A 14,539-nucleotide genomic window follows, 5' to 3' on the forward strand; every position below is an offset into this window, starting at 1 on the left:
CAATTGATCTTAAAAACTCCTTCTCAGCCAATGCATTGTTTATGTATACAATGGCTATTGCTTTTTGTGTGTTAGTTTTATATCCTGCCACTTTATGAATCTCTTTTTATGAGTTTTAGTAGTCTCTCAGTGCGTATCTCTATCTTTTGTATCTCTATTATGTACAATCATGTCATCTGCAAATAGGGATACTTTATTTCCTCTTTTTCAATTTGTGTCCTTTTGACTTCTTTTTCTTGTCTAATGGCCTTGGCTAACACATACAATACTATATTGAACAGGAATGGTGATGCTTGTCTGGTTTTGGACTTAGTGGGGATGCTTATAACTTTTCCTCATTCAATAAGATGTTGGCTATGAGTTTTTCATAAATTGCCTTGATTTTGTTGAAGAATGTTCCTTCTATACCCAGTTTTATAAAAAAAAATCATATAAGGGTATTGTATTTTATCAAATGCTTTCTCTGTATCTGTTGAGATAATCTATGTTTTTTGTTCATCAGTTTGTGAATGTGATGTTATCACATTTATCATTTGCAAATGTTGAACCATCCCTGCATAGCATGGATAATTCCCACTTGGTCTAGGTGAATGATCTTTATGAAGTGTTGTTGGATTTCATTAGTTATGTGATTGTGTGTGGGGTAGTCTACTCTGAGGTAGTCTACACTGGGGCTCAACTGTTAAGTCTTAAGTGGCTGGACAGTTAGGGTTTAGATTCCTCCCTCTGCAGTTGAGGGACCTTAGGCTAACACTCTGATTTTTCTTATGTAGAAAATGGGCATAAGTAGTGGCATCACAATGAAAATGATGTGAGGAGTCTGCTGTGAGTAAAAGTGTTTGGTAAACAGATGTGTGCCTAGTACACAAAAGTGCTCAAACCTGAACATGCAGACAGATGTGTGCATTGTATACAAAGACATCCAAACAAGCACATGTGCATTCCTGGATGTGTGCCAGATACCTGTAAGGTGCTCACACAGAGACACAGCTGCATGCAAAAATTTACACCAGGCACACTGGAGGTGCTCATACCTGCACATGGGCCTGCATGTATGTGTGTCTGGCATACAAGCATTCCCACACTTGAACATGTACACATAGCTATGCACCTGTTACACAAAGATGTTCAAAGAAGCACATGTGTTTGCATGGCTATGTGTCTGGTACACAGAAGGAGTTCATACTCATGTGCACACATAAGGCCCCAAAGATGGGAACAGGCACAGGTTTTGTTGGGTACCCAGGTACTCAACTCAGACAGGTGTCCAGACAGGCCCCAGGCAGAGGTTATGTAGGTAGACTATCAAAAAAGATGTCAAAACAATTTGGCACATAGCAGATACTAATAAAAGTTGTCCCCCTTCGGCCTGAAGAAAGTGTGTGACCTACTAGGTGAACAAGCCACATTTGATTCAGAAACATTTTCTGGAGCAAATGACCCACAGAAGGAGCACTTTACCGGCCTCTCAGCTAAGAGGATCATTTTCCCTCTGGATTTTGCCTTTATCATCTTCACTTTTGCAGAGGAGTTACTGCTGCTGCATTTTCTTAGCACAGGAGCCCATCACCTTTACACCTCTCATGGCAGACACAGATTAAGACACAGGACACAGGAAATTTAAGGGTCACCTGATAAAACTAAAACAGAAGATTTGCTTTGTTTTCCTATCTAGACATCCTGAAAAAATAGGCTCAGTCTCAGGTAAGAACTGCAATATTATGGCTGAAGGATAGTAGAAGTAACTCCCAGATCCTGAGTGTTACAGATATCTTATGAAGATTTATTCATTTATTTGGAAGGAAGAGTTACATACAGAGAGGGAGACACCACACACACACACAGAGAGAGAGAGAGAGAGAGAGAGAGAGAGAGAGAGAGGAAGAGAGAGATCTTTGTCCACTGGTTTGCACCACAGATGACTGTAATGTCTGGCACTGAGCCAGGCAGAAGCCACTAGCCAGGATCTACTTCTGGGTCTCCCACATTAGTAGCAAGTCCCCAAACACTTGAGTAATTGCCCACTGCTTTTCCCAGGCCATTAGCTGGGTACTGGACAGGAATTGGAGCAGTAACGATGTGAACTGGTGCCCAAATTGGATGCCAGCCTTTCAGATGGGAGCTTTAGCTGCTATGCCACAACAACAGGACCCCCCAGTGACAGGTTTTTATCTGCTTGTTTTGTGCAAGTTTTCCTTATTTAACTATAATTATTTCTTTCATTCTCACATGATTTAGCAATTAAAAAATACAGGAAACACTGGGAAATTTTAGTTTCAGATAAATGATTAATACCTTTTTTTGTGTTCTTCATTGCAATATTTGGAAATTAATTGTTCCAAAACATTGTTATTTGTTTGAAATCCTAATTTAACTGAGAATTCTGAATTTTATCAGCCACCATTTGTTGGTTCCTGCAAACCATGGAGCAAAATTTGGTTGAACTACTCCCATTCTGCTTAGGGAGTTCCCTTGGGGGAAGGGGAGATTTTATCCACTACTTTGACTAGGATAACTTAGCTTTCTTTTTCTCTCAAGTTTTATTTAAATAAGTGATGAAAAATGTGATATAACTCACTTATGGATGAAATTTCCCAGTTTTGCAATCAAGAAATTACAGGTCCTTGTTCAATCTCATTTCCTTAAAACCCTTTCTTGTACTCACTGCTTCTGGGATACCAACAACAGAGTTAGAGGGGATTACTGAATACAAATGCCTTGCACCCCTTTTCCTCAAAAGGCCCTGAAAAGTGAGTCAGGAAACCTTAGCTGTTCAGTCCTCCTAGAGAACATTAATATCTTTTGATTTTATAATTCAGAATTCATTGCCTTTAGTCTTCATATTCTACAAAATATCATCCAATCTTATAGTTCCTTGGTACTCTCTTTTTAAAAATTCTTTACTCCAGAAAGACCTATGAAGACAGTTTACAAGATAACTTACAATCCAGAAAGCATTACATTGGAAATGCTAATCTCTCTTCCAAAGAAAGAACTGATAAACATATATGGATGCCCATTAGAGGGATATCTGTACACCAGTCTATTGCTAGCTGAAAGCATTTTGTTCACCTGAGAAAAGCCCCATCTATCAGAAGAGGAATTTACTAAGGAATCACCTGCACCTGAACAACTCAAAAGCAGATATCTCAACAGGTGGACAGCATCTTCATGCAACAAACAGTGCCACTCCCACTGTGAAGGTTCAGTCCTCACCAGGCAGGATGTGTGTTTTGATGAGCATGGTGAAAGCAACCTTTCAAAAACCCTACTCTGCATATCTGGAGCATTTTGTGTTTTACAAAAACTAAATAAGAAGGTAGAGTGGCCTTGATCATGCAGCTCTTAATTATGATAATGATGTGACAAAATAGTCAAATGTTTGTGCTGAGTGCAATCTAGGAGGCAATAAAAGTGTGGGTAATTATAACAATATAAAGCAAAGGAAATGAAAGACAAGTTGGAAAATACCTATTAACATATAAATGGTGATTGTGGGAGTACTATGTGCTTAGGTTTTTTATGATTTATTTAAAATCTTAGCAAAATTTTAAAACATAATTTAAAAGGAATATTTTTCACTGGATTACATAAATAGAAAGCACTTTGGAACTGTCACAAAACCAACAATAAATATCAAAAATCTCAAAGGGTAAAAAGTGAACATGAGGGGCTGGCTCTGTTTTGTAGCAGGTAAAACTGCCTCCTGCAGTGCTGGCATCCCATATGGGCACCATTTTCAGTCCCAGGTACTCCACTTCCATTCCAGCTCCCTGCTAATGAACCTGGGAAACCAGTAGAAGATGGCCCAAGTTCTTGGGCCCCTGCACCTGTGTGGGAGATTTGGAAGAAGCTCCTGGCTCCTGGCTTTGGATTTGGCCAGCTCCATTTGTTGCGACTATTTGGGGAGTGAGTCAAGCAATTGGAAGATCTCTCTCTCTCTCTCTCTCTCTCTCTCTCTCTCTCTGCCTGCCTCTCTGTAACTCTGACTTTCAAATAAATAAACAAAAAAAGTGAACATGAAAGACCCAACCTTAACAAACATTGGGAAATCACAGATATTCTAAGGTTTACAGATTTGCTGGCACCCTGCGATGCTTATGTGATGAAGACCACTGTAGCCATGAAGAGGTGCACTGGACTGGGCAGGTTCTGGGATAGGATATGTGGCAGGAACTTGGATGAGGACAGGCGAGATGGGGAAGGCATTGATGCTAAGGGCAAATGTCAAGATAAAGGAAGAGAGGTGGGGAAGCATGCTTGTTTAATTAGAGAATGGTTATTTAGAAAGTGGGCTCAAAAATAGATGCAGGTACCCCATAAACACATACAGATATTAAGGTTTTCCTAGAGGAATGGTGCTTCAATCTCTCCTAAGTTTTTAGCAATGATAGGAGGCTGTGGTAGTACCACATCTTGTCCTTTATCAGCAGTCCTATTTCCTTCTAATCTTTCTCATATTCATGGTAACTAGCCTGTAAGCTCTCATGGGGATCTCCTTGTAAAGAATTCCAAACAGATCATCTGCTTTGGTCACTATACATTTCTGAAAGGCCCAAACACTGATGACTATTCAAGCCTGGGCAACCATTGACACCTTCAGAAGTCCAGTCCCTTATTTCTGAAGAATCAGAGGGGGAAGCTACTAGAGCCATCATCTGGCGCCTCCCTGAGTGTGCATTAATATGAAGTTAAATCACAAGCAAGGTTAGATACTTTGACATGAGATGTGAGCATCCAAAAAAATCAGCTTAACTCAGTGAGTGAAAATATCTGCCTTGTTCACCTCATATTTTACAGCAGTTACACTAGATGTAGAATCAAAGATGGAAGGATATTTTCTTTCAGTGTAGTGAAGATTTCTTTCACTAATTTCTGAGGAGAAGTCAGCTGTCATTCATATATAGCTGACCCAGTAGGCTATTGTTTCTTTTACAATGTTCAAGGTCTTTTCTTTGTATCTAGAATCCTTCAGTTTGATATTTGCCTATAGTAGTTTTGTATCTGCTGATTAAGGGGTCCTCAAGCATTTCAAATCTATAAATTAATGTTTTTTTATAAAATTTGAGAAGCTTTTCACCATTTCAAAATACATATTTTGTTTTTCATTTATTCTCTTCCTACTGAAATATATTGCATTTATGAGGGACTTCACAAAGATTGTATAAAGTTGAAAGAAAAAACAACTTTATTTTAGTGCAAAAATGGTAGTAACCCATGCATAAAAGTGGTCTAAGAAGTTCAGTGAAAATGCATACTGTAAAACATGATGTATCGAGATTCTGAAAAGTGTATATTTGTAGATTTATTTCTTTACCAAAGTGAACTTTTAAAAATTATTTTTAAATGCTAGATTATTTTCTATATTGTTCCTCAACTTCTGAAGCTTTGCATATTTATCTAGTATCTTTTGTTAATTAAAAAAGGCTTTGGGGGGATGACACTGTGGCATGGTGGGCTGAGCCTCTGCCTGTGGTGCTGGCATCCCATATTGGTACCAGTTTGTGTCCCAACTGCTCCTCTTCCAATCCAGGTCTCTGCTTATGGCCTGGGAAGGCGGCAGAAAGTAGCCCAAGTGCTTGAATCTCTGTACCCATGTGGGAGACCTGGAGGAAGCTCCTGGCTTCTGATTGGCTTAGCTCTGGCTGAACCATCGGGAAAGTGAACCAGTAGATTGGAGAATATTCTGTCTCTCACTTTTCTGTAACTCTACCTCTCAAATGAATACATACAGTCTTTAAATAAAAAAAGTCTTTTGGTCTATGTCCATCTTAGTCTATTTGTGATAAGAATGTCACACAGTAGGTTATTTAGAAAGAAAACATTTTTTGTCAAAATATATTTACTTTAAAATACTTTTTCAAAATGTATGCACTCTCTCTTATTGTTAATAAAAGAGAGAGGGAGAGAAAGAGGGAGATTTTATCACTTGGTTCACTCAAAATAGGAGCTACAACAGCCAGGACTGGGCAAGGCCAATGCCACCAAGAGCCAGACCCTCCATCTGAGTCACTGCATGTGTGTCAGGAACCCAAGTACTTGGGCAATTATACATTGCATTCCTACATGCTTTAGCAGGAAGCTGAATTGGAAGTTGAGTAGCTAGGACTCAAATCAGACTCTATGACATGAGAGTTTACCAGTGGTGACATAACCTGCTATGCCACAAGACCAGCCTCAAGAAAACAGTTATTTCTTCTAGTCTGGGAGCTACATAGTCTAAAGTTAAGAGGCCAATCTAGAAAGGGTCGTCTTCCTGCATCATAATGTGGCAGATAACATCACATGGTAAGAGAAAGAAGGGGAAAATTTTTAAAATTGGTGTTAAGCTATTCTTTATGACAGCAACTTTTACTTTGGGGATTAAGCTTCCATTATGTTATTTTTTCCTTTTCCTACAAATAGGTTTTCACTGTAGTAACTGTTACCTCTATGAATTTAAATAGTTGATCAGTCTTTATCTGACTTTATATGATTTATAAAAACTGGAAGGTACTTGCAAATTGTTTATGTATCATGTCTACTACTTTTTTTAAAAAAAAGATTTACTTATTTATTTTAAAGTCATAATTACACAGAGATAGAAAGGGAATCAGAGAGAAAGTGAGAGAGAGAGAGAGAGAGAGAGAGAGGACTTCCATGCTATCGTTCACTCCTCAGTTGGCCACAATGGCCAGAGCTGTGCCAATCTGAAGCCAGGAGACAGGAGCATCCTTCTTCCATGGGTGCAGGGGCCCAAGGACTTGGGTCATCTTCTATTGCTTTCCCAGGCCATAGCAGAGAGTTTGATCAGAAGTGGAGTAGCCGGGACCCCAACCAGTGCCCATATGCCATGCTGGAACTGTAGGCAACAGCTTTACCCACTATGCCACAGCACTGGCACTTATCTACTACTTTCAACATCTAACTTAAAGTTTCTTTCTAGTTTCTAGTTTCTTTCCTTGAGTATAAGTCAAATTTTCATTTTTCGCCCAAGTGTAATGATCTTGCATTTTATCCTGAGTATTGTAAGGCATATGTTGCAGAAATTGTGGATACTGTAACATTCTTCAAAATGATTTGCTTTACATTAATTGGCTGGATTCAAATTCCAAACAACATATTCTTTGCAGTGATCAATAACTATTTTAGGTTCCAGTGGCACCTTTTCTGATGTTTCCTCTGAGTTTCCCCCACACATGTGTATTGTAGTAGTCAGCCAGTAATTTTGGTGAGTTTTCAATTCAATTTAGGGGCTTAAGTTCTTTGACTGTCTATCTTGCAGTACTTCCTCATTTCCCATTTTCTGTTCTTCTAAGCCATGACATGTTTATAACATGTTGATTCATTAAATTTGTAGTGTTTCCTTTCTTGATTTTTGTGTAAGTAGGAGAAGGTCCTCTTGTAAATTTTCCAAAATTGTTGAATTTCTCTTCTTTAGGTTCCCTCGGTCAAGTTCTTGACTTTCATTTTGATTGCTCTCCATACCCCAATTGTTTGTGTGACAACTTTTGTTTACATTTCTTAACTTTTCTTTCTTTGAAGAGTTCATCTTTTCAAATGATTTTGAGCAATTTATGGTATAAAATCTATCTTTACTTACTCTTAGTTTTCTTCTGAACTTAATCGCACCCATCTATAGTTTCATTTTTTTCTATCTTGGATTATTGCTTCAGAGAGTTGCCAGTCTTATTTTTTTCTTTACCTTCTTTAATAGCAATAACTTATACAAAACAGGAATATTCCTGTCAGATTTAGCTCACTTCCAGTTTTGGTGTGATCTGCAGGCTTCTTTGCTGATTAATTGTTGCAACATTTAAAACATACGTTTTTGTGGTTCTTAGTGGTCACCTTTGATTAGTGGTCTACCTTCAAGAAGGTACCTCTTTATGTATAATACAATTTTCTATTGCTATAATTCCAGTTATTTTTTCCAGTTTATTGTATTTATATTTTATTCCTAATCATTATAAACCACTATATACATTTTTATTATCTTTCTTCAAATGTTCAGTGACTTTAAAGAGTTTGAAAATATGAGTGAAAAATATAAACTATTCATGCTGTCTTATTTACCACTTCTACTATCTACATTTAACTGGTTTCTTTCTTTTCTTTCTTTCATTCTTTCATTCTTTTTCTTTCTTTATTTTCTTCTTTTTTTGATTGCATGTTTTTGAAAGTTTAATCATAGTAATCCTTGTCATAATTATTTTTTCTTTATTAATAGAAAACTTTTATTTGATAAATATACATTTCTTAAGTACAACTTTTAGATTTTTTTTTGGACAGGCAGAGTGGACAGTAGAGGGAGACAGAGAGAAATATCTTCCTTTTTGCCGTTGGTTCACCCTCCAACGGCTGCTGTGGTAGGCACGCTGCGGCCGGCGCACCGCGCTGTTCCGATGGCAGGAGCCAGGTGCTTCTCCTGGTCTCCCATGGGGTGCAGGGCCCAAGCACTTGGGCCATCCTCCACTGCACTCCCTGGCCACAGCAGAGAACTGGCCTGGAAGAGGGGCAACTGGGACAGGATCGGTTCCCCGACCGGGACTAGAACCCGATGTGCTGGGGCCGCAAGGTGGAGGATTAGCCTACTGAGCCGCGGCGCCGGCCAACTTTTAGATTATTAATAATTCTTCCTCCCATACCCACCCTCCCAACTCTAAACCATCCTACCTCCTACTCCCTCTCCCATTCTTTATTAAGATTCATTTTTAATTATGTTTATATACAGAAGATCAATTTTATAATACTAAATAAAGATTTCAACAGCTTGCACCCACACAGACACACAAAGTATAAAGTACTGTTTGAAGACCAGTTTTACCATTAATCTCATAGTACAACACATTACGGAGAGAGATCCTATAAGGGCAGCAAGTACACAGTGACTCCTATTGTTGATTTAACAATTGACACTCTTATTTATGATGTCAGTGATCCTCCGAGGCTCTTTTCATGAGCTGCCAAGGTGTGGAAGCCTCCTGAGTCCACAAACTCTGACATTATTTAAACAAAGCCATAATCAAAGTGGAAGTTCTCTCCTCCCTTTCAGAGAAAAGTACCTCTTTCTTTAATGGTCCCTTCTTTCCACCAGGATCTCACTCACAGAGATCTTTCATGTAGGTCATTTTTTGCCACAATACCTTGGCTTTCCATGCCTGAAATGCTCTCATGGGCTCTTTAGCCATATCTGAATGCCATAAGGGCTGATTCTGAGGCCAGAGTTCTGTTTAGGGCATTTGTCATTCTATGAGTGTGCTGAGTGGCCTGCTTCCCATGTTGGATCATTCTCTCTTTTAATTCTATTATTATTAGAAGATACTTGATCTTATTTATGTGATCCCTTTGACAACTCTATCATTATGATCAGTTTTGAACTTAAACTGATGTCTTGAACTAGTAAGATGGCATTGGTGCCTACCAACTTAATGGGATTTGGAGTCCCATGGCAAGTTTTTAGCTTTACCCATAGGGTAAGTACGAGGGAATGTATGCTAAAATGTACACCTCCTCCCTCTCTTTCCCATTCTTATTTTTTAACAAAGATCAATTTTCAATTGGGTTTAAACACTTAAGAATAATTCTGTGTTAAGTAAAGAATTCAACCAATGGTATTATGTAGAAAAATAATATACTAAAAAGATTAAAATAGTAAGCTCTTTCTCAACAACCAGGATAAGGGCTGATCAAGTCACTGCTTCTCATAGTGTCAGTTTCAGTTCTACAGGTTTCCTTTTAGGTGCTCAGTTGTCACAGATCAGGGAGAACATATGATATTTTTCCTTTTGGGACTGGCTTATTTCACTCAACATGATGTTTTCCAGATTCCTTCATTTTGTTGCAAATGACTGGATTTCATTTTTTATCACTGTGTAGTATTCCATGGAGTATGTATCCCATAATTTTTTTATTCAGTCTTCCATTTAGGCTAATTCCATGTCTTAGATATTGTGAATTGAGCTACAATAAACATTGAGTTGCAGATACCTCTTTTATTTGCCTATTTAATTTCCTTTGGGTAAATTTTGAGAGGTGGGATGCCTGGGTCATATGTTAGGGCTATATTTGGGTTTCTGAGGAATCTCCAAACTGTCTTCCATAGTGGTTTTACCAGTTGCATTCCCACCAACAGTGGATTAGTGAGCCTTTTTCCCCATATCCTCACCAGCATCTGTTGTTTGTTGATTTTTGTATGAAAGCCATTGTAACCAGGGTGAGGTGAAACCTCATTGTGGTTTTGATTTGCATTTCCCTGATGGCTAGTGATCCTGATCATTTTTTCATTTGCCTGTTGGCCGTTTGGATTTCTTCATTTGAAAAATGTGTTTAGGTCCTTGGCCCATCTCTAAAGTGGGTTGCTTGCTTTGTTTTGCTGGAGTTTCTTGATCTTTTTATAGATTCTTATTATTAATCCTTTACCAGTAGCATAATTTTCAAATTTTTTCCCATTCTGATGGTTGTCTGTTCACTTTCCTGACTCTTTATTGTGTATAGAACAACTTCTCAATTTGATATAAGCCCAGTTCTATATTTTGCTTTGACTGCCTGTGCCTCTGGATTCTTTCCCAATAGCTCTTTGCCTGTGCCAATATCTTGCTGGGTATCTCTGATGTTTCCTAATAATTTGATGGTGTCAGGTCATAGATTTAGATCTTTAATCCATTATGAGTAGATTTTTGTGTAAGGTGTAAGGTAGGGGTCTTGCTTCATACTTCTGCATGCGGAACCCTGCCTCCCTTGTTCCATGCCCTGTAGTCCATGGAAAAGCCATCTTAGTCTACAAGCTCCCCAGGTCACAGCCTTGTCTGCTGCACACAGCTTAACATGTGTCAGCTGCCGTGTGGCACACGGTCCCTCCTGTCTGCAGAGGGTCAGCCTCAGGTGGCAGGCAGTGCTCAGTGCTCTTGGATTCAGACACCGGTCTGTGGCTGCTTTGCTGGGTGGGACGTCATTACCCAGGATTCCTGAATATCATAAATAGGAGCTTTTTGTGTCTTGGGACCTGAGAGCTCTTAGTAGAATTACAATCTTGGACTGAGGACAAACGTTTACCTCGTGTTCCCCACTGCTCAAGATCTTCCCGACTGATTACTGTTTTGACCCTGCTTCCTATATTCCTGGAGAACCTGAGCTTGTTTCCCTGTGCTTATCAGCACTCTGAAGTTTGCCAGGGTCTGGTTTGGTTACAGGCTACTTCCAGAGCTGTGTTGAACTTCGATTTTGAGAAAGGCAGTCTTGTGCAAATGCGGGCATCAAGGAACATGGGAGGAGGGTGTGTGTAGTGTCTGAGGGGTTGGAGGGCCAGAGTGAGGTAGGGCTGCAGAATCTCAGGCCACATGAGCCACCCCCATAGCTGTGGCTGCCTCAGGTCCCAAGGCTGTGTCCCTGTGCCCCTGAACTCTCTGGGGTTGACCCTGTTTCTTAGGGCCCTCTGTCAATGAGGACTTTGCTCCTCCTCTGTCTCCCCTGGAGCACATTCACTGGAGAGGCTCAGGCTGCTCACACATGCATGCAGCTGCCTCTCACATGGAAACACTTGTGCAGAAGGTGGGCACCGTGTCCTGCCCCTTCTCATTCTGCTTTGACACTGGGATCACCATGAACATGCTTTCCCAAATGCTTTTCTTCCCTAGAGGTATCTAGCTGGATCCTTAATCAGAATTTGCAACAACAAATAAAGGAGTATATACACTCTTTGCAGCAGCACTCATCCAATGCATCTAGATCGGTCCTGTGGCCCCAAGAATCGAAATCCTGGCTCCTTCTGGGGCTGCAGGTTGACAGTCCTGTTGGGATCTGGGTCCTCAGAGTTGTGCGGTGTCATTCATTTGGGACGTTCCACACCATCCCTGAACAGCCTATTCTGCCAGCAAGAAAACAGGCTCTGGGAGATGAGGTCTCCTGATTCCAACTCAGACTTGAGCTAGAACAGAAGCATTTCTCTCTGGATGAACAGCCCAGAATGCAGGTGCAAGGGTATCAGGGCTTGAACGAGGCCCCTGGGCCTGGATCTCCCAGTCTCCATCCCTCACTCCCTTTCACACATATCACTTCCTCGTTGGCTCACTACGTGGTGACTCTAGTGGTTCCCAGCGCTGACCTGCTGGGAGGGAGAAGCATGCTTGCCTTTCATTTCAAGTCCCATAAATGTCCTGTAATTAAGTTGCTTTGACTTGGTTTGGGCCACATGGCCAAGTCAAATTGAATTTATTGTGTGCAGCAAATTTAAACAAGATTATTCACTATTCTTGCAGTAGAAGTGATGGATGAATCCCACCAAACACAGGTTGACTGCTGTGTAGACAGGTGGTTTGATAAAGAGCTGAGGTGCAGTTCCTGGAGGAAGGGTTTGTGTTGTGGGCATTCAGGAGCTGTGGATGTCCTCCACCTGGAGTGGAGTGGTGGAGGTGCAAGCATGAGATGGGCTGTCAGGTTCAAGGTGCGCATGTGCAGTCTTCCGGTGTGCCTCAGCTTCTGGATGGGAACAGAAATTGTGGCATCTCCTCATAGGGCAAGTGCAAGACTGAAGATAGGGCTCTAATGTATGTTTGGTATGTATTAGTCACTTCATACATAAAGATTGTTACATTATTTATTATTACATTGACTTTTCTGGAACTTATCAGAGACATTACAGCTGCTTGTGATTGAGCTCCCATTGTTACAGCAGCATCCGCATTCTCAGGAGGAGGGGTGACATTGCTTTTGTTTAGGCAAGCCAGGGAGCTAGCTCTACCAGGGAAGAGTTCTACGCTCAGTTCCTTAGGGGTTCTTGTCAATGGTTGGGGACATTCAAGGTTGCCACACTTGAGGAGGAATATGCTGCTGGTGTTCAGTGGGTAGAGGCTAGGAATAATTCTGGATAACCTCCATGCACAAGGCAGCAGCCTCCCCACTCAACCCAGCAAAGAATATTCTGCCCTCAACTGCCAGTTAGTCATGCTGAGATGGAGAAACGCTGAGGTGAGTGCATGGCTGAGGACTAGGTGGATCACCATCAGAGGTGAGCACATGGCTGAGGACCAGATGGATCACTATCAGAGGTGATCAAGTGGCTGAGTACTGGGTAGATCACTTTCAGAAGTGAGCACATGGCTGAGGACCAGTTGGATCACCATCAGAGGTGAGCACATGGCTGAGGACCAGGCAGATCACCATCAGAGGTGAACACATGGCTGAGGACCAGGTGGATCACTGTCAGAGGTGAGCTCACAGCTGAGGACCAGGCAGATCACCATCAGAGGTGAGCACATGGCTGAGGACCAGGTGGATCACTGTCAGAGTTGTGCACATGGCTGAGGACCAGGCGGATCACCATCAGAGGTGAGCACATGGCTGAGGACCAGGCAGATCACCATCAGAGGTGAGCACACGGCTGAGGACCAGGCAGATCACTGTCAAAAAGTGAGCTTACAGCTGAGGACCAGGTGGATTGCCACCAGAGGTGAGCACATGGCTGAGAACTGGGTAGATCACCATCAGAGGTGAACACACAGCTGAGGACTGGTAGATCACCATCAACACAGGCTATAACCCACAGTTTCTGGGGCTCAAAACTTTGGCGGTGCTCATGAATCAGGAGTGTGCTCATGGATGTGTGATGAGAACCATTTGTTGGAAACAGCTACCCCTGGCACTGTGGGACTCAGCTTGTTTGAAATGTTTCCTAGATGTTGACTAAATAACTCAGTACCAACCCATTGGAATCAAGGCCAATTTTCATGTTTACCAAAGAGCAGGGCCCCATCTGGTTAGTCTAAACTTTGTTGTAAGCTCGTCTTAATAAGCTGTCTTTCAGCAAGCAGCAAGACAGGGCTAGGATAACATTTGAGACAGACGTTCAAAGCTGGAGCCCTTCCTTGATGCTGCACAGGCAGGAGGAGTGCTCTGCCCACTCATCTAGTTAGCTGCTAATGAACACTTCCTGGAGCAGACACTTAGCCCCACGATGGGCCCTCAGAATTGATGGATCGATGTCAGTGTCTCTCAGATGGCAGATCTGAGGATGGAGGACAGCTGGCCACCCAGTTATGCCATCCTGAAGTGCACAGTGGGGAGAGGAGAGTGAGGCATGGCGGTTGCATTGAGGTGGATAGTGGGGAAGTGCTATTTTTCTTGTAGCTAAGCTGTTGGCTGTAGGTGCTGAAAGATAGCCTGGCTTCCTGCTCAGTGACCATGTGGGATACAGAGGGTCCAAGAGACAGTTTCTCTCCCCAGCTTGAGAACACTCAGATCAGGATCCAAAAAGCTACCCCAAAGAGATTTCCCCCTTCTTTCTCCAGTTCTCTTGGTCTGTAAGAGGAGTGCCCTCCATTCAGTAGCAGATAGACAAGGCAGAAATGCCATGCCTCAGAACCCAGATCCTTCCACGCCTCACCCAGAGTGTCAGCAGCAGCTACTGTGACCACAGGCCTCTCCTAAGGGGGCAGGGCGCTCATTCATCACCCACTGCAGTGGGTGTCTGGCCACCAGCAGTGGAGACAGAGAAGGAGATATTCATCCTAAAGCAGCACTTGCCTCCCTGGCAACAGGGCAAGAAGTCTGTCATTTCTTGTGC

The sequence above is a fragment of the Lepus europaeus genome, chromosome 7 (assembly GCF_033115175.1).
Source record: "Lepus europaeus isolate LE1 chromosome 7, mLepTim1.pri, whole genome shotgun sequence".
Classification (NCBI taxonomy): domain Eukaryota; kingdom Metazoa; phylum Chordata; class Mammalia; order Lagomorpha; family Leporidae; genus Lepus; species Lepus europaeus.